The following is an 18,958-nucleotide window of genomic DNA, read 5'->3' on the forward strand; positions in this document are numbered from 1 at the left end:
GCAATTCAACCAACAAGGGGTTAATATTCCAAAATACACAAACAGCTCATATAAATCAATATGAAAAAACAAACAACCCAATCAAAACATGGGCAGAAGACCTAAATAGACATTTCTCCCAAGAAGACATACAGATGGCCAACAGGCACATGAAAAGATGCTCCACATCACTAATTCTTAGAGAAATGCCAATAAAAACAACAATGAGATATCACCTCACAATGGTCAGAATAGTTATCATCCAAAAGTCTACAAATAAATGCTGGAGAGAGTGTGGAGAAAAGGGAACCCTCCTACAGTGCTGGTTGGAATGTAAATTGGTACAGCCACTATGGAGAACAGTATGGAGGTTCTTCAAAAAACTAAAAATAGACTACCATCTGATCCAGCAATTCTATCCCTGGTATATATTTGGAAAAAACTAAAAACACTAATCAGAAAAGGTACATGCACCCCAATGTTCACTGCAGCACTATTTACAACAGCCAAGCTATAGAAACAACCCAATTGCCCATGAACAGATGAATGGATAAAGAAGTTATGGTAGAAAACAAATGCTCAAGAGGGTGTGGAGAAAAGGGAACCCTCTTGCACTGTTGGTGGGAATGTAAATTGGTACAGCCACTATGGAGAACAGTATGGAGGTTCCTTAAAAAACTAAAAATAGAACTACCATATGACCCAGCAAGCCCACTACTGGGCATATACCCTGAGAAAACCATAATTCAAAAACAGACATGTACCACAATGTTCATTGCAGCACTATTTACAATAGCCAGGACATGGAAGCAACATAAGTGTCCATCAGCAGACGAATGGATAAAGAAGTTGTGGCACATATATACAATGGAATATTAGTCATCCATGAAAAGAAACGAAACTGAGTTATTTGTAGTAAGGTGGATGGACCTAGAGTCTGTCATACAGAGTGAAGTAAGTCAGAAAGAGAAAAACAAATACCATCTGCTAACACATATATAAGGAATCTAAAAAACAAAAATGGTTCTGATGAACCTAGGGGCAGGACAGGAATAAAGACACAGACGTAGAGAATGGACTTGAGGACATGGGGAGGGGGAAGGGTAAGGAGAGTAGCACTGACATATATACACTACCAAATGTAAAATAGATAGCTAGTGGAAGCAGCTGCATGGCACAGGGAGATCAGCTCGGTGCTTTGCCACCACCTAGAGGGGTGGGATAAGGAGGGTGGGAGGGAGGGGATATGGGGATATACATATGCATATAGCGGATTTACTTTGTTATACAGCAGAAACTAACACAACACTGTAAAGCAATTATACTCCAATAAAGATGTTTAAAAAAAGAAAATGTTATGGTAGAGATTGGTTCAAGATGGTGTAGTAGAAGGACGTGTGTTCACTCCCTCTTGCAAGAGAACTGGAATCACAACTAACTGCTGAACAGTTATCAACAGAAAAACACTGGAACTCACCACAAAAGATACCCCACATCCAAAGACAAAGGAGAAGCCTCAATGAGATGGTACAAGGGGTGCAATCACAATAAAATCAAATCCCATAACTACTGGGTGGGTGACTCACAAACTGGAGAACAGTTATGCCACAGAAGTCCACCCACTGGAGTGAAGGTTCTGAGCCCTACGGAGGGTTTCCCAAACTGGGGGTCTGGAAATGGGAGGAGGAATCCCCAGATATCAGACTCTGAAGGCCAGTGGAATTTGATGGCAGGACGTCGACAGGACTGGGGGAAACAGAGACTCCACTCTTGGAGGGCACACACAAAGTAGGACCCAGGGGGAAGGATCAGTGACCCTATAGGAGACTGAACCAGACCTACGTGCTAGTGTTGGAGGGTCTCCTGCAGAGGCAGGGGGTGGCTGTGGCTCACCGCAGGGACAAGGACACTGGCAGCAGAAGTTCTGGGAAGTATTCATTGGCGGGAGCCCTCCCGGAGTGGAGTCCACACACCATTAGCCCCACCAAACAGCCTGTAGGTTCCAGTGCTGGGTTGCCTCAGGGCAAACAACCAAAAGGGAGGGAACTCAGCCCCACCCACCAGCAGAGAAGTGGCTTAAAGTTTTACTAAGTTCTGCCCACCAGAGCAACACCCAGGTCTACACACCAACAAGTCCCTCCCATCAGGAAGCTTGCACAAGCCTCTTAGCCTCATCCACCAGACGGCAGACAGGAGAAACAAGAAGAACTACAATCCTGCAGCCTGCAGAATGAAAACCATAATCACAGAAAGAAAGACAAAATGAAAAGGCAGAGGACTATGTCCCAGATGAAGGAACAAGATAAAACCCCAGAAAAAAACAAAATGAAGTGGAGATAGGCAAACTTCCAGAAAACAAAATTCAGAATAATGACAGTGAATATGATCCAGGACCTCAGAAAAAGAATGCAGGCAAAGATTGAGAAGACGCAGGAAACGGTTCACAAAGACCAAGAAGAATTAAAGAACAAACAGAGATGAACAATACAATAAGTGAAATGAAAAATAAACTGGAAGGAATCGGTAGCAGAATAACTGAGGCAGAAGGATAAGTGACCTGGAAGACAGAATGGAAATCACTGCCACAGAACAAATAAAAAACAATGAAAAGAAATGAAGACAGCCTAAGAGACCTCTGGGACAACACTAAACACACCAACATTCACATTATAGGGGTCACAGAAGGAGAAGTGAGAGAGAAAGGACCCAAGAAAATATTTGAAGAGATTATAGTCAAAAACTTCCCTAACATGGCAAAGGAAATAGCCACCCAAGTCCAGGAAGCAGAGAGTCCCCTACAGTATAAAACCAAGGAGAAACACACCAAGACACATAGTAATCAAATTGATAAATAAAAGACAAAGAAAAATTATTAAAAGCAACAAGAGAAAAACGACAAACAACATACAAGGGAACTCCCATAAGGTTAACAGCTGATTTCTCAGCAGAAACTCTATAAGCCAGAAGGGAGTGGCAAGATATATTTAAAGTGATGAAAGGGAAGAACCTACAACCAAGATTACTCTACCCTGCAAGGATCTCATTCAGATTCAGCAGAAAAATCAAAAGCTTTACAAACAAAAACTAAGAATTCAGCACTACCAAACCAGCTCTACAACAAATGCTAAAGGAATTTCTCTAAGTGGGAAACACAAAGAGAAGAAAAGGACCTACAAAAACAAACCCAAAACAATTAAGAAAATGGTAATAGGTACATATCAATAATTACCTTAAATGTAAATGGATTAAATGCTCCAACCAAAAGACACAGACTTGCTGAATGGATACAAAAACAAGACCCATATATATGCTGTCTACAAGAGACTTACTTCAGACCTAGGGACACACATAGACTGAAAGTGAGGGGATGGAAAAAGATATTCCATGCAAATGGAAATCAAAAGAAAGCTGGAGTAGCAATACTCATATCAGATAAAATAGACTTTAAAATAAAGAATGTTACAAAAGGCAAGAAAGGATGCTACATAATGATCAAGGGATCAATCCAAGAAGAAGATATAACAATTATAAATATATATGCACTCAACATAGGAGCACCTCAATACATAAGGCAAATGCTAACAGCTATAAAAGAGGAAATTGACAGTAATACAATAATAGTGGGGGACTTTAACCCTCACTTACACCAATGGGCAGATCATCCAGACAGAAAATTAACAAGGAAACACAAACTTTAAATGACATAACAGACCAGATAGATTTAATTGATATTTATGGGGCATTCTATCCGAAAACAGCAGATTACACTTTCTTCTCAAGTGCACACGAAACATTCTCCAGGATAAGTCACATCTTGGGTCACAAATCAAGCCTTGGTAAATTTAAGAAAATTGAAATTGTATCAAGCATCTTTTCTGACCACAATGCTATGAGATTAGAAATAAATTACAGGGAAAAAAAAGTAAAAACACAAACACATGCAGGCTACACGATACACCACTAAATATCCAAGAGATCACTGAAGAAATCAAAGAGGAAATAAATACCTAGAGACAAATGACAATGAAAACATGACAATCCAAAACCTATGGGATGCAGCAAAAGCAGTTCTAAGAGGAAAGTTTATAGCAATACAATCCTACCTCAAGAAACAAGAAACACCTCAAATAAACAATCTAACCTTACACCTAAAGGAACTAGAGAAAGAAGAACAAACAAAACCCAAAGTTAGTCAAAGGAAAGAAATCATAAAGATCAGAGCAGAAATAAATGAAATAGAAACAAAACAATAGCAAAGATCAATAAAACTAAAAGCTGGTTCTTTGAGAAGATAAACAAAATTGATAAAATTTTAGCCAGACTTATTAAGAAAAAGAGGGAGAGGAGTCAAATCAACAAAATTAGAAATGAATAAGAGGAAGTTACAACGGACACCACAGAAATACAAAGCATCATAAGAGACTACTACAAGCAACTCTATGCCAATAAAATGGACAACCTGGAAGAAATGGACAAATAGTTAGAAAGGTATAACCTTCCAAAACCAGGAAGAAATAGAAAATATGAACAGACCAATCACAAGTAACGAAATTGAAACTGTGATTAAAAATCTTCCAACAAACAGAAATCCAGGACCAGATGGCTTCATAGGTGAATTCTATAACACATTTAGAGAAGAGCTAACACCCATCCTTCTCAAACTCTTCCAGAAAACTGCAGAGGAAGGAACACTCCCAAACTCATTCTACGAGGCTACCATCACCCTGATACCAAAACCAGACAAAGATACTACAAAAAAAGAAAATTACAGACCAATATCACTGATGAATATAGATGCAAAAATCCTCAACAAAATACAAGCAAACAGAATTCAACAACACATTAAAAGGATCATACACCATGATCAATTGGGATTTATCCCAAGGATGCAAGTATTCTGCAATATACACAAATCAATCAATATGATACACCATATTAACAAATTGAAGAATAAAAACCATATGATCATCTCAATAGATGCAGAAAAAGCTTTTCACAAAATTCAACACACATTTATGATAAAAACTCTCCAGAGGGACTTCACTGGTGGTGCAGTGCTTAAGAATCTGCCTGCCAATGAAAGGGACATGGGTCTGAGCCCCGGTCCGGGAAGATCCCACATACCATGGAGCAACTAAGCCCATGTGCCTCAACTACTGAGCCTGAGTGCCACAACTACTGAAGCCTATGTGCTTAGAGCCCGTGCTCTGCAACAAGAGAAGCCACTGCAATGAAAAGCCCGTGCACCACAACAAAGAGTAGCCCCTGCTTGCCACAGCTAGAGAAAGCCCACACGCAGCAATGAAGACCCAATGCAGCCATAAATAAATAAATAAATAACCAAATAATTTTTTTTATTTATTTAAAAAAAGACTCTCCAGAAATTGGGCATAGAGGGAACCTACCTGAACATAATAAAGGCCATATATGACAAACCCACAGCAAACATCATTCTCTATGGTAAAAAACTGAAAGCATTTCCTCTAAGATCAGCAACAAGACAAGGATGTCCACTCTCACCACTATTATTCAGCATAGTTTTGGAAGTCCTAGCCATAGCAATCAGAAAAGGAAATGAAATAAAAGGAATCCAAATCAGAAAAGAAGAAGTAAAACTGTCACTGTTTGCAGATGACATGATACTATACATAGAGAATCCTAAAGATGCTACCAGAAAACTACTAGAGGTAATCAATGAATTTGGTAAAGTTGCAGGATACAAAATTAATGCACAGAAATCTCCTGCATTCCTATACATTAACAATGAAAGATCAGAAAAAGAAATTAAGGAAACAATCCCATTCACTATTGCAAGAAAAAGAATAAACTACCTAGGAATAAACCTACCTAAGGAGGTAAAAGACCTGTACTCAGAAAACTATAAGACACTGATGAAAGAAATCAGAGATGATACAAACAAATGGAGAGATATACCATGTTCTTGGATTGGAAGAATATTGTGAAAATGACTATACTACCCAAAGCAATCTACAGATTCAATGCAATCCCTATCAAATTACCAATGGTATTTTTCACAGAACTACAACAAAAAAATCTTAAACTTTGTATGGCGACACAAAAGACCCCAAACAGCCAAAGCAATCTTGAGGGAAAAAATCTGAGCTGGAGGAATCAGGCTCCCCAACTTCAGACTATACTACAAAGCTACAATAATCAAGACAGTATGGTACTGGCACAAAAACAGAAATACAGATCAATGGAACAGGATAGAAAGCCCAGAGATAAACCCATGTACCTATGGTCAACTAATCTATGACAAACGAGGCAATGATATACAATGGAGAAAAGACAGTCTCTTCAATAAGTGGTGCTGGGAAAACTGGACAGCTATGTGTAAAAGAATGAAATTAGAACACTCCCTACACCATACACACAAAGAAAACCTCAAAATGGATTAAAGACCTAAATGTAAGACTGGACACTATAAAACTCTTAGAGGAAAACATAGGAAGAACACTCTTTGATATAAATCACAGCAAGATCTTTTTTGACCCACCTCCTAGGATGGAAATAAAAATAAACAAATGGGACCTAATGAAACTTAAAAGCTTTTGCACAGCAAAGGAAACTATAAACAAGATGAAAAGACAACCCTCAGAGAGGGAGAAAATATTTGCAAATGAATCAACAGATAAAGGATTAACCTCCAAAATATATAAACAGCTCATGCAGCTCAATATCAAAACAACAACCCAGTCAAAAACTGGGCAGAAGACCTAAATAGACATTTCTTCAAAGAAGACATACAGATGGCCAACAAACACATGAAAAAATGCTCAACATCACTAATTATTAGAGAAGAGCAAATCAAAACTACAATGAGGTATCACCTCACACCTGTTAGAATGGGCATCATCAGAAAATCTACAAACAATAAATGCTGGAGAGAGTGTGGAGAAAAGGCAACCCTCTTGCACTGTTGGTGGGAATGTAAATTGATACAGCCACTATGGAGAACATTGTGGAGGTTCCTTAAAAAACTAAAACTAGAACTACTGTATGACCCAGCAATTGCACAACTGGGGATATACCCAGAGAAAACCATAATTCAAAAACACACATGCACCCCAATATTTATTGCAGCACTATTACGATAGCCAGGACATGGAAACAACCAAGATGTCCATCAACAGAGGAATGGATAAAGAAGATGTGGTACATATATACAGTGGAATATTACTCAGCCATACAAAGGAATGAAATTGGGTCATTTGTACAGATGTGGATGGACCTGGAGACTGTCATACAGAGTGAAGTAAGTCAGAAAGAAAAAACCAAATATTGTATATTAACACATATATGTGGAATCTAGAAAAATGGTACAGATGAACCGGTTTGAAGGCAAAAATAGACACAGATGTAGAGAAAAAATGTATGGACACCAAGGGGGAAGGGTGGGGGGGAGATGAATTGGGAGATTGGGATTCACATATATACATTAATATGTATAAAATAGGTAACTCATAAGAGCCTGCTGTATAGAAAAATAAATAAAATAAAATTCAAAAATTCAAAAAAACCCAAAAACCTGCTGTATAGCACAGGGAACTCCACTTCGCTGTACAGTAGAAACTAACACAACATTGTAAAACAACTATACTCTAATAGAAAAAAAAGTTATGCTATATATACACAATAGAATACTATTCAGCCATAAAAATGTATGAAATTCTGCCATTTGCAGCAACATGGATGGACCTAGGGAATATTATGCTTAGGGAAGTAAGTCAGAGAGTGAAAGACAAATACTCTATGATACCACTTATATGTGGAATCTAAAAAAAAAAGAGAAACTAGTGTATATGTAAAACAGAGACTGACTCACAGATAAAGCAAAAAAAAACTAGAGGGTACCAAAGGGGAGAGGAAAGAGGGAGGGGCAGATTAGGAGTATGGGATTAAGAGATACAAACTACTATGCATAAAATAGATAAGCAATAAGGATATATTGTATACGCAGGAGATTATAGCTATTATTTTGTAATAAACTTTAATGGAGTATAATCTGCAAAAATACTGAAGCACTATGCTGTACACCTGAAACGAGTATGATACTGTGAATGAATTATACAAATAAATAAATAACAAGGCATAATAAATAAAACAATAAATGAATCATATTACATGGATCAATTTAATGAAAAACAAATGAATACTAATCATTATGAAATAGATAATTTGAATAGCCCTATATAACTATTAAGGAAATTGAATTCATAATTTAAAATCTCCCCAAAATACAATCTCTAGGCTCAGATAATTTTGGTAGAGAATTCTACCGAACTTTTTTTTTTTCCTTTCATTTTAGCTTTCCACAGGATCAGTTGAACTGCCAAACATTTAAAGAACCAACTCCAATTCTAGACAATCTCTTCGAGAAGCATAGGATCACTTATGGAGCCAGTAAGCACTTTATACCAAATGCCAGTATTGACATGACACCAAAATAAGACAGTCCAAAAAAGAAAACTACCAACAAATATTTCTCATGAATATAGCTGCAAACTCCTTAGCAAAATACTAATAGAATTTAGCAGCATATAAAGAATTACTATTAACCATGACAAGTAGGGTTCATTCAATACATGAAAGGCTGGTTCAATATTTGAAAATCAATGTAATCTGCCATATTAACAGACTAGAAAATTACTTGATCATATCAATTGATGTACAAAATGTATTTGACAAAATTCATAACCCATTCATGATTTAAAAAAAAAAACTTTCTAAAGCTAGGAATGATTGGGTAGCTTCTTCAACTTGATAAAGAGTATCTACAACAAATCTACAGTTATCATCATATGTAATGGTGAATGACTGAATGCTTTACCCATAAGACTGGGAACAAGGCAAGGACGTTCACTCTCACCACTGCTACGCAACATAACTCCGTAAGTTCTACGCAGTGAAATAAGGCACAATAGGGATTTAAACATTTACAGCTCAGAAAGGAGTGCCTAAAACTGTCCCTTTTTGCAGATGATGTGATGATTTATGTAGAAAATCCCACAGAATCTACTACAGATGAACTTCTAGAAATAAGTGATTTTAGCAATGTCATAAGATACTAGATCAACTTGCAAAATCAGTTGTATTTCTATTACTAGCAATGAACATGTGGAAACAAAAATACAATACCATTTACAACTGTGTCAAGAATTAAATACATAGGTGCAAATCAAACAAAACAAGTACAGAACTTATAAGCAGATAAGTACAAAACACTGATAAGAAATTTAAGATCTAAATAAATAGGTATTCCTTGTTAAGAGACTGGAAATTCAACATAGTCAAATGTCAGTTCTCCCCTAACTGATATACAGGTTTAATGCAATTCCTATCAAAATCTCAGCAAGGTTTTTAACACAATATTCTAAAATTTATGTGGAGAGACAAACAGCAGTAGCTAATATAATTCTGAAAAAGAAGAATAAAGTGGTAAGACACCCTCTACCCAGTTTTAAGGCTAATTACATAGCTATAGTACTCTACTGTATGATATTGGCAGGGGTTGGGTATAAAGTCAATGCAACAGAACAGAGGATAAAGAAATAGCCCTACACAAGTATGGAAAATGGATTTTTGACAAAGATGTAACTCAGTACAATGGAAGATGGATAGTCTTTTCAACAAATGGTGCTGGAACAATTGAATATCCATAGGCAAAATAATCTACCTAAAAATTACACCATATACAAAATTTAGCTTACAATAGATAATAAATTGTAAAAGTATAAAACTTTTAGAAGATAAAACAGAAAATATTTCTGACCTAATTGGTGGTGACACGTTACACATGACACCAAAAACATGATCATAAAAGAAATAAGGGATAAATTAGACTTTATCAAAATATAAAACTTTTGCTCGGCTAAAACCTTGTTAAGCAGATGAAAAGACAGGCTACAGACTGGAAGAAAGTATTTGCATACCAGAAATCCAACAAATCCCAATAATCTAACAGAGAACTCATAAACAGAATATATAATGCGCCCAAAACTCAGCAGTTAACAACAACAACAACAACATTATATTTAGAAAATGGGCAAAAAGCATGAAGAGATATTTCACCAAAGAGAATTTATGGATGGCAAATGAGTACATGAAATGATATTCGGTGTCACCAGCTATTAGCTAAAAGCAAAATTAAAACCACAATGAGAAACCACCACATGCCTATTAGAAAATCCAAAACTGAAAATAGCAACAATACTATAAATTCTGGCAAGGATGTTGAGAAACAGATCTCTTGCATATTCCTGGTGGGAATGTAATATGGTACAGCCACTCTGGAAAAATAGTTTGGCAATTCTTTAAAAAATAAATGGCGGGGGTGGGGAGTAAATTAAGAGTTTGGAATTAACAAATACACACTATATGAAACAGATAAACAAGGACCTACTGTATAGCACAGGGAACTATATTCAGTATCTTGTACTAACCCATAGTGGAGAGGAATCTGAAAGAGAATATATATATGTACACACACAAACTGAATCACTTTGGTGTACACCTGAAACTAACACAGCACTGTAAATCAACTATACTTCATTTTAAAATACATATATATATGTATAAACTTACCATATAACTCAGCAGTTGTACTCCTGGACATTTATCCCAGAGAAATGAAAGAATTTGCCCACATAGCATTGTGTGCCTGATTGTTCATAGCAGCTGTATCTGTAGTAGCCTAAAATGGAAACAACAAAAATGGTTCTCCATACCATGTAATACTACTTAGCATTAAAAAGGAATAAATTATTGATACATGTAACAATTTAGATAGATCTCAAGAACATTATGTTTAGTTCTGGAAGCCAATCTCAATGGGTCATGTACTACACAATTCCATTTATATAACATCCTTGAAATGATGAAATTATAGAGATGTGAAACAGATTAATGGTTTCCAGGGATTAGGGATGGTGGGGTGGGGTGCAGGTGTGATTTATAAAGGGGTACAGAAACATCTTTGTGGGGGTGGAATAGTTCTGTATGTTGATTGCAGTGGTGATTACATGAATCTATGCACATGATAAAATGACATAACTATAATAAACACATTGTACCAATGTCTAATTCTGGGCTTTGATATTGTACTGTAATTATGTAAGATGTAACCATTGGTAAAAACTGCGTGAAGTATAATCAGGACTATCGCTGCACTATCTTGCAACTCCCTGTGTATCTATAATTATTTCAAAGTTTAAAAGTTAAAAAAAAACCTTTCAATAAATGGGCTGAAAAGCAGAATGCACACAGCTGAATTGTGAACTAGGAAGCCAGGGATTAAATTGCTATACAGCCCAGAAGAAACCAAATGCAACAAAAAGATGCAATGTATGGAACAAAACGACATAAAAGATAGAAACTGATTTTCCTCCAACCATTTAATATAAGTCCCAGAAGACAATACAGCTAATTGAGGAGAGACAGTAGTAATCAATGAAAATTACCTCAAAATAAAGAAGGATGTAAGTCCTTAATTTGAGAGAGGCCTACCAAGTTAATAAAATTCTATTTAATAATTATTCTGACATATTTTTCATTTTAACATCTATGAAACTGAAATGCATCTTTATATCAGAGACATGTCATAGTTTAATTCAATGTTTTCTTTCCTTTTCAATGGTACATAAAATAACTGTGGTCCTAAACGTGACATCTATGAAAAAATTAAGTAAAAAGTAAGTACCAGGCTTCCCTTGTGGCGCAGTGGTTGAGAATCCGCCTGCCGATGCAAGGGACATAGGTTCGTGTCCCGGTCCGGGAGGATCCCACATGCCGCGGAGCGGCTGGGCCCGTGAGCCATGGCCGCTGAGCCTGCCCGTCCGGAGCCTGTGATCCACAATGGGAGAGGCCACAACAGTGAGAGGCCCGCGTACCGAGAAAAAAAAAAAAGTACCTACATCTAGGCACATTTTAGCAAAATTTCCAAAGAGAAATAAAAAGATAAAATACTGAAAGCTTCAAGAAAGATTTTTAAAGTTTACTTTCATGGGAATAAGAAATCAGTTTGGGACAGAAATCTGTTTGCAGCTGAACTTGGTCCTCTCCCTCTCAGACTGCAGTCAAGGTGTCAGCTGGGGCAGCAGTCATCTCAAGGCTCAAATGGGGAAGGATCTGCTTCAAAACTCACTCATATAGTTGCTGATAGAATTCGGAGTGTGAGCCTTGGTTCCTCACTGGCTGTTGGCCAGAGATCATCCTTAGATCACAGTGTGGAAACTTGCTTCATCAGAGAAAGCAAGAAGAACCAGAGTGTTGTGAGCAAGACAAAGTTACAGACCCTAATCTCAACAGTGAGCTCCCATCACTTTTGCCATATTTTATTCATTAGAAGTAAGTCACTAAATCTAACCCACACTAAAGCAAAGGAGATTACAGAAGGATGTGAATACCTGGAAGCAGGGATCAGCGGGAGCCATTTTAGAAGCATCCTATCTATCGTATCTTATTACTTGCTACTCCATCTCCCATCCCCCCCAGACAATTTTCTCATTTCTGAGCCAGAGAATACTGTTACAGGTTAATCCAGAGTCACACATATATCACCTGAAATCAGTACATGCTCTTCAGATACAAAATGGACCCTACTATAGGTTTTCACCTCTCAGGAATTCCCAGCATGGATCTGTAAGCAGGCTCTAAATCATTTCCTTGCCCACCCCTAAAGGTCTCACAAAGCCTGGGATTTCACCACATTCTTTTTTTGTTTTGTTTTGTTTTAGAGAGTTCAGCTTTTTATTGAACATGTAACAAAAGAGGTTTAGTCAAAGAGATCAAAGCCCATGTCAACATCAGACTCCTCAAATTCTTCTTTCTGTGCTTCCACTTTCTCCTCCTCAGCTGGGGCAGAAGTGGTGGAGGGGGGAGGACCTCCTGCTCGTGCAGGATCAGCTGCTGGGGCAGGTCCCTGAGCCCTTATATTGCAGATGAGGCTCCCAATGCCAGAGCCTTTGCAAACAAACCTGGCTAGAAAGGTCCAACATTTACACTGGCTGCTATAATTAGGGCATTGATCTTATCCTCCATGACCGTAACCTCATCGTTGTTCAGGATGAAGGCCCAGTAGATGCAGGTGAGCTCTGAGATGGAGGCCATGGTGTGGGTGAATGCTAAGTGGGGAATGCTGGGCGCAGTGCTAGCCTCAGGATGAAGTGAGGGCCTAAGCCTAAAGCGGCCTGCAGCTTCCTCAGAAGGACTGAGCACCTTAGCAGCAGCTGAGGCCAATCAACACTAAATCCTATTTTATCTACAGACATGGGTCTATGGAAAAGTTCAGAACTTTCCCATGTGCAAACGAAATCATCCTTTATCATCAAATTGCAGAACTGACAAGAGATGGTCAAGTATCTCTCTGAAGGGACTTTGTTTTTGCTTCACCTCTGGTCTAGACAGAAGACTGAGTACCTAGGAGATGCTGATTTCTCCAGTACACATTTGAACAGTGGTTTGAGAAGATGGGGGCACAGAGGAGGGACCTGGAGTGCATTCCTCCAAAAATAGGAGGAACTGGGGAAGTTTCAGAATAAAAAATTAAAGTCTTCACATAACCTAAAAAATGACAGAATTTAACACCGAAAACCAACTTACATGACCCATGAGTTTAGAATTGCAAGAATTTGACAGTCTTCCTTGGAATTCATCTACTCAAGAATCCTAGAATCCAGGGAAGTCTTATCTGGGAGGAGGAAAAAAATAAGGCAATGAGACCAGATTTGCCATGGAGTTCACAAAATGTCAAGGTTTTTCTCCTCCAGTTTCTTCTTCCAAACCACCCTCCCCCCATATATACATTGGGAAGATAAGGTGGAGTCTAGGGACCTCTATGCTTTCTGCAAACCCCAGGGAATGCTGATGTAAACAGATGGATTCCTAGCAGATGTTCTCCTGCATTAAAACAGAAGTGTGGGCACTTTAACAGGATTTCCACCAGTACTGCATTCTGGGATGCTGAGCTACACTTGTTCTTGTTCAAACTTGCTCTTCCAGGCCAGAGGAGGGGCTATATCATCCATATAGAACCTCCTTTAAGGTTTCTGGAGCCTGGTTGATCTTCCACCTCTGAAGTGAGAAAACTGCACAGACCATGCATTCTTCTAAGCCTACATTACAACTCTCAGATTCTCATGGCTCATCACTCTCATTTAGTATCCAGACTGGGAAGGATGAAATCATGCCCACTGTATCCAGCCAAAAATGAATACATTTTTGTCTTTTTTTCTCTTTTAGTCCTAATCATCAGACCCTGCTATGAGATTAGGAACCATCAATTAGCAGGCTTTGTTGAAGGGCCAGGTGTCCATGAGCCACACACATTAATCTACACTAGGGAGACATCAAGAGTCTATTATTAAATGGCCCCATCCTTCTTCCCCTTGATTATTTAAATTGAAGTATAATACACATAAAGTATGTAAAAGACACTGATCTTAAGTATACAGCTTGATTATTTTACGTGTATAGGAGGGTGACTACCACCCAGATTGAGATACAGGGTTTTTCTAACATACAAGTTTCAGTCATGCCCCTTCCTGGTCTATGCCACCTGGGTGACCAATATTCTGGCTTCTATCATAATTGGTTAGTTTTACCTACTTTTGAACTTCACATAAATGAAATCATACAGTACATACTCTTTTGTGACTGCTTTCACTCAGCATAATACCTTTAAGACTCATCTATGTAAATGTACCAGTACTTTCTTTTTTCATATTGTTATGTAGTACAATTTTCTTAGGCATCCTGCTAGGGCATTTTGGTTGGTAACATTTTTGGGTTAAAATAAACAAAGCTGCTATTAACATCCTTACCCACATAACTTTGTGGATAAATGTAATCATTTCTCTTGAATATATACTTAGAAGTGGCATTGGGACTTCCCTCGCGGTGCAGTGGTTGAGAATCCGCCTGCCAATGCAGGGGACACGGGTTCGATCCCTGGCCTGGGAAGATCCCACATGCTGCGGAGCAACTAAGCCCATGTGCCACAACTACTGAGCCTGCGTGCCACAACTACTGAAGCCCACGTGTCTAGAGCCTATGCTCTGCAACAAGAGAAGTCACCACAATGAGAAGCCCACGCACCACAACGAAGAATAGCCTCCACTCGCCACAACTAGAGGAAGCCAGTGCACAGCAATGAAGACCCAATGCAGCCAAAAATAAATAAATATATAAATTATATAAAAAAAGAAGTGGCATTAAGGATCATAGGATAGTATATCTTTCTCTTGATTTCGTAGAAAGGTTAAAGATACTCTTATAAGAGCTAGTGTATTTATGCTGAATGACTTTTCTTTACCCCTTCGTGTTCCAAATACATATCTGAACAAATCTATGTTTCCTAAGTATAACTATGTTGGATTACTAGGTAGAAAAGTATGGCTAGAAGTTCCTGAGTAATGAATGTATTGATTAAGTCTCATTGCTGTTTTTCTTCATATCTTCCTGATCTTCTAGCCATAATGTTCTTCAAAAGCTGCTGAAACATCTTATACTAATAATCTCACTTTGCATCTAACATCAGTGTAATACAAAATGTAAAAGACATGTAGCTGGCTGCATGAATCCATTCATTTCCAGAGAGTCCATGAATTCAAAATAATTTTCAGCTTGCTAGAATGTCTTCCATCTATATCTTCAGAGGTATATCATCTTAACTTAGTCTAGAGGCCTTTATCACCCCCTACTTTAGATTTATTCCTGTAAGGATTACATTTTTCTTGCTCAATTATAAAGATCTGAAGGATAGCAACTACACTTTTAATGCTAATCTTCAAACACTAGCCCAGGGCCTGCCATACTGTTAGCAATTACTAAATACCTGATAGTCATTCAGAAATATAACTTCTAGGAAACTGTCATTGGGAAAGAGTTATAAAATGCACACTGATACATGCACAAGGATGTATATCAAAGAATGATGTACAATAAGCACAAGTTAGAAACGTAAATACCTAATAAAAGATTAAATAAATTATTATCACCAGTAAGGTGATATATTATGCCATCAATAGTGATGGCATATTCCACAGATCTGTTAATTCATCATATTCCTGATGAAGTACTGAGATGGAAGGCATTAAAAAATGCATGACATTGAGAGGTGATATTCAATCATAATTTTTTTTAATGGGCTATGTCAAACTTTTCAGATGTGAATCTCAGCTATCACAATAACTAACCATGTGCCCTTGGACAATTTAGTTTTGGGGGCCAATTTCATCGTCTTACTTTAAAATGGAGATAATAATTTAGGGCTAAGTAAAATACAATGAACAGGTTTTAAACACACACAATTGAAGACGCAGAGGGAGAAAAGGGGCAGAAGAATATTTGAAAAAATATTAGTTGAAAAATGTCCCAAACTAAATCCATCAGGCCATAGTTCAAAGACGCTGTCAAAAGGCCAAGAAGAATAAATACAAAGAAAACTCTGTTGAAAAACCAAAGAAAAAGGAAATCATAAAAAGTAGTGAATGGGGCTTCCCTGGTGGTGCAGCGGCTAAGAATCCACCTGCCAATGCAGGGGACACGGGTTCAAGCCCTGATCCGGGAAGATCCCACATGCCGTGAAGCAACTAAGCTCCTGTGCCACAACTACTGAGCCTGTACTTTAGAGCCCGTGAGCCACAACTACTGAAGCCCGCGCACCTAGAGCCCATGCTCCGCAACAAGAGAAGCCACCGCAATGAGAAGCCCGCACACCGCAACGAAGAGTAGCCCCCACTCACTGCAACTACAGAAAGCCGGCACGCAGCAACGAAGACCCAACGCAGCCAAAAATAAAATAAGTTAAAAAAAAAAGTAGTAAGGAATCACTAAGCCGCTGCCATGGACTAAGCAGCCTCCCCCTCGAGCCCCCTCGCTTCCTGATGCTCGGTCCTCCGCGCCCGCTTTCTCCAGTCCGGCCTTCCGCAGGCCGTTTCCACAGAGGAAAAGGAATTGTATCGTATGTCTGCTATCCAGAACCTCCACTCTTTCGACCCCTTTGCTGATGCAAGTAAGGGAGATGATCTGCTTCCTGCCGGCACTGAGGATTATATTGATAAAAGAATTCAATGGAGAACCGGCAGGAAGACACTTACTACAGTCCAAGGGATCGCTGATTACGATAAAAGGAAACTAGTGAAGGCATTTAGGAAGAAATTTGCCTGAAATGGTACTGTAATTGAGCATCCAGAATATAGAGAAGTAATTCAGCTACAGGGTGAAAAGTTCAAGAACATATGCCAGTTCCTCGTAGAGATTGGACTGGCTACGGACGACAAGTTCATGGGTTTTAAGTGCGTTTGGCTCACTGAAGCTTAAGTGAGGATTTCCTTGCAACGTGTAGAATTTCCCTTCTGGCCCTTGTCACAAGTTTAAAAACCTCACAGCTTGTATAATGTAACCATCTGGGGTCTGCTTTTAACTTGGACTAGTGTAACTCCTTCATGCAATAAACTGAAAAGAGCCAAAAAAAAAAAAAAAAAAAAGTAGTGAGAAGTAACAGTAAGACTGAGAACTGACTTCTCCAAATCAACAAAACTAAAGCCATAACAATTAAGTAATCTGGGACTTCCCTGGCAGTCCAGTGGCTAAGACTGTGCTTCCACTGCAGGGGGCAAAGGTTCGATCCCTGGGTAGGGGAAATAAGATTCCACATGCCACGGGGTGTGGACCAAAAAAAAAAAAAACAAAACAAAACCAAACCAAACCAAAAAAAAAAAACATTAAGTGATGTCTTCAATATGCTGTATAAATGTCAAACCAGAATTCTATACTACATAAAAACAGCCTTCAAAGAAGTGGACTGGGCACTTATTCTTGAAATAGGGTTGCCTTATCTCACTTATAATTCCACAAAACTGAATGTATTGTTCATCATATTATCCCACTCAACACTGATTTTGACGATGGAACTTACTGTACAGAAAAAGTGAATCAATTAGCTAAAATCCATGGATTCACTAGGTTTACGTATACATCTCCTCAATTAACTGATATTATACAATGGTGGAAAGAACTACTAAAGAGTCAATTATGTTGTCAGCTAAGAGGAATACCATGTGATGTTGGGGCACTATCCTGTAAAATGTATTTACTTGAACCAGAGATCAGTACATGGTACTATTTCTCCAATAAACTTTTATACATGGATAGGTTCAGGTAGCAAGGGTAGAAGGAAGTCAGACTAGATATTCTGTGGCTCACCACAAATTTTGGTTCCCATCAATATTGGGTTATGCTAATTTAGAGATCTTACTGGTATTTCGATAAAATTGTAATTCTCACTTTCCATTCCTAGCCAACAAGAATCACAATATACAAGATAAAGACCTTTTGTACTTTTTGATACAAGCAGATGCTATCATTCGTGGAAGATGTGCCAGATAGCTAAAACTGTCACCATCCTGTGCCAGCAATAATGAGGCAGCTCCATGACACAGTCTATGGAAATCTGCTAAGGCTCTGAGTTTTGAGCAGAATCCTGACTGCCAATCTGTCCCAGGAATAACCTGCCTATGTCTTCCTCCCAGCTGGTGGACAACTTCAAATGCTATGTGTACATGGAGCCTGTCTACTACCCTGACCTTGCAGTAACTAGGAACTTGATTTAAGTGTGAAATAGAGACTCATAAAATAAAACCCCAAATATCCAGGATACAATAATTACACACACACACACACACACACACGCATATCGAACTAGGGAAAATCTCAAAGTGGATGATAAAACATAATCAACAGATATCAACAGGAAGTTAACACAGATATTGGAATTATCTGACATGGATTTTAAACTATGAAAACTCATCTAAGATGAATAGTCTGATAACTATTAATTAAATCCATAATTTACCATCTTCAGAAGAAGAAATCTCCAGGCCTGTATTAGGGTTCTTCAGAGAAACAGTACCAATATGATATCAAAGGAGATTTGTTTTAAGGAATTGGCTTATATGAT

The 18,958-nt window shown here is 38.2% G+C and overlaps 2 pseudogenes; one reads left to right on the plus strand and one right to left on the minus strand.

The window, feature by feature from the left end:
- Positions 1-18,958, minus strand: part of LOC101274236 (60S acidic ribosomal protein P1-like) — a 46,703-nt pseudogene that overhangs the window by 25,022 nt on the left and 2,723 nt on the right.
- LOC125962663 (eukaryotic translation initiation factor 1-like) lies at positions 13,678-17,695 on the plus strand (annotated as a pseudogene).

Source organism: Orcinus orca, chromosome 20, assembly GCF_937001465.1.
Source record: "Orcinus orca chromosome 20, mOrcOrc1.1, whole genome shotgun sequence".
Taxonomy (NCBI): domain Eukaryota; kingdom Metazoa; phylum Chordata; class Mammalia; order Artiodactyla; family Delphinidae; genus Orcinus; species Orcinus orca.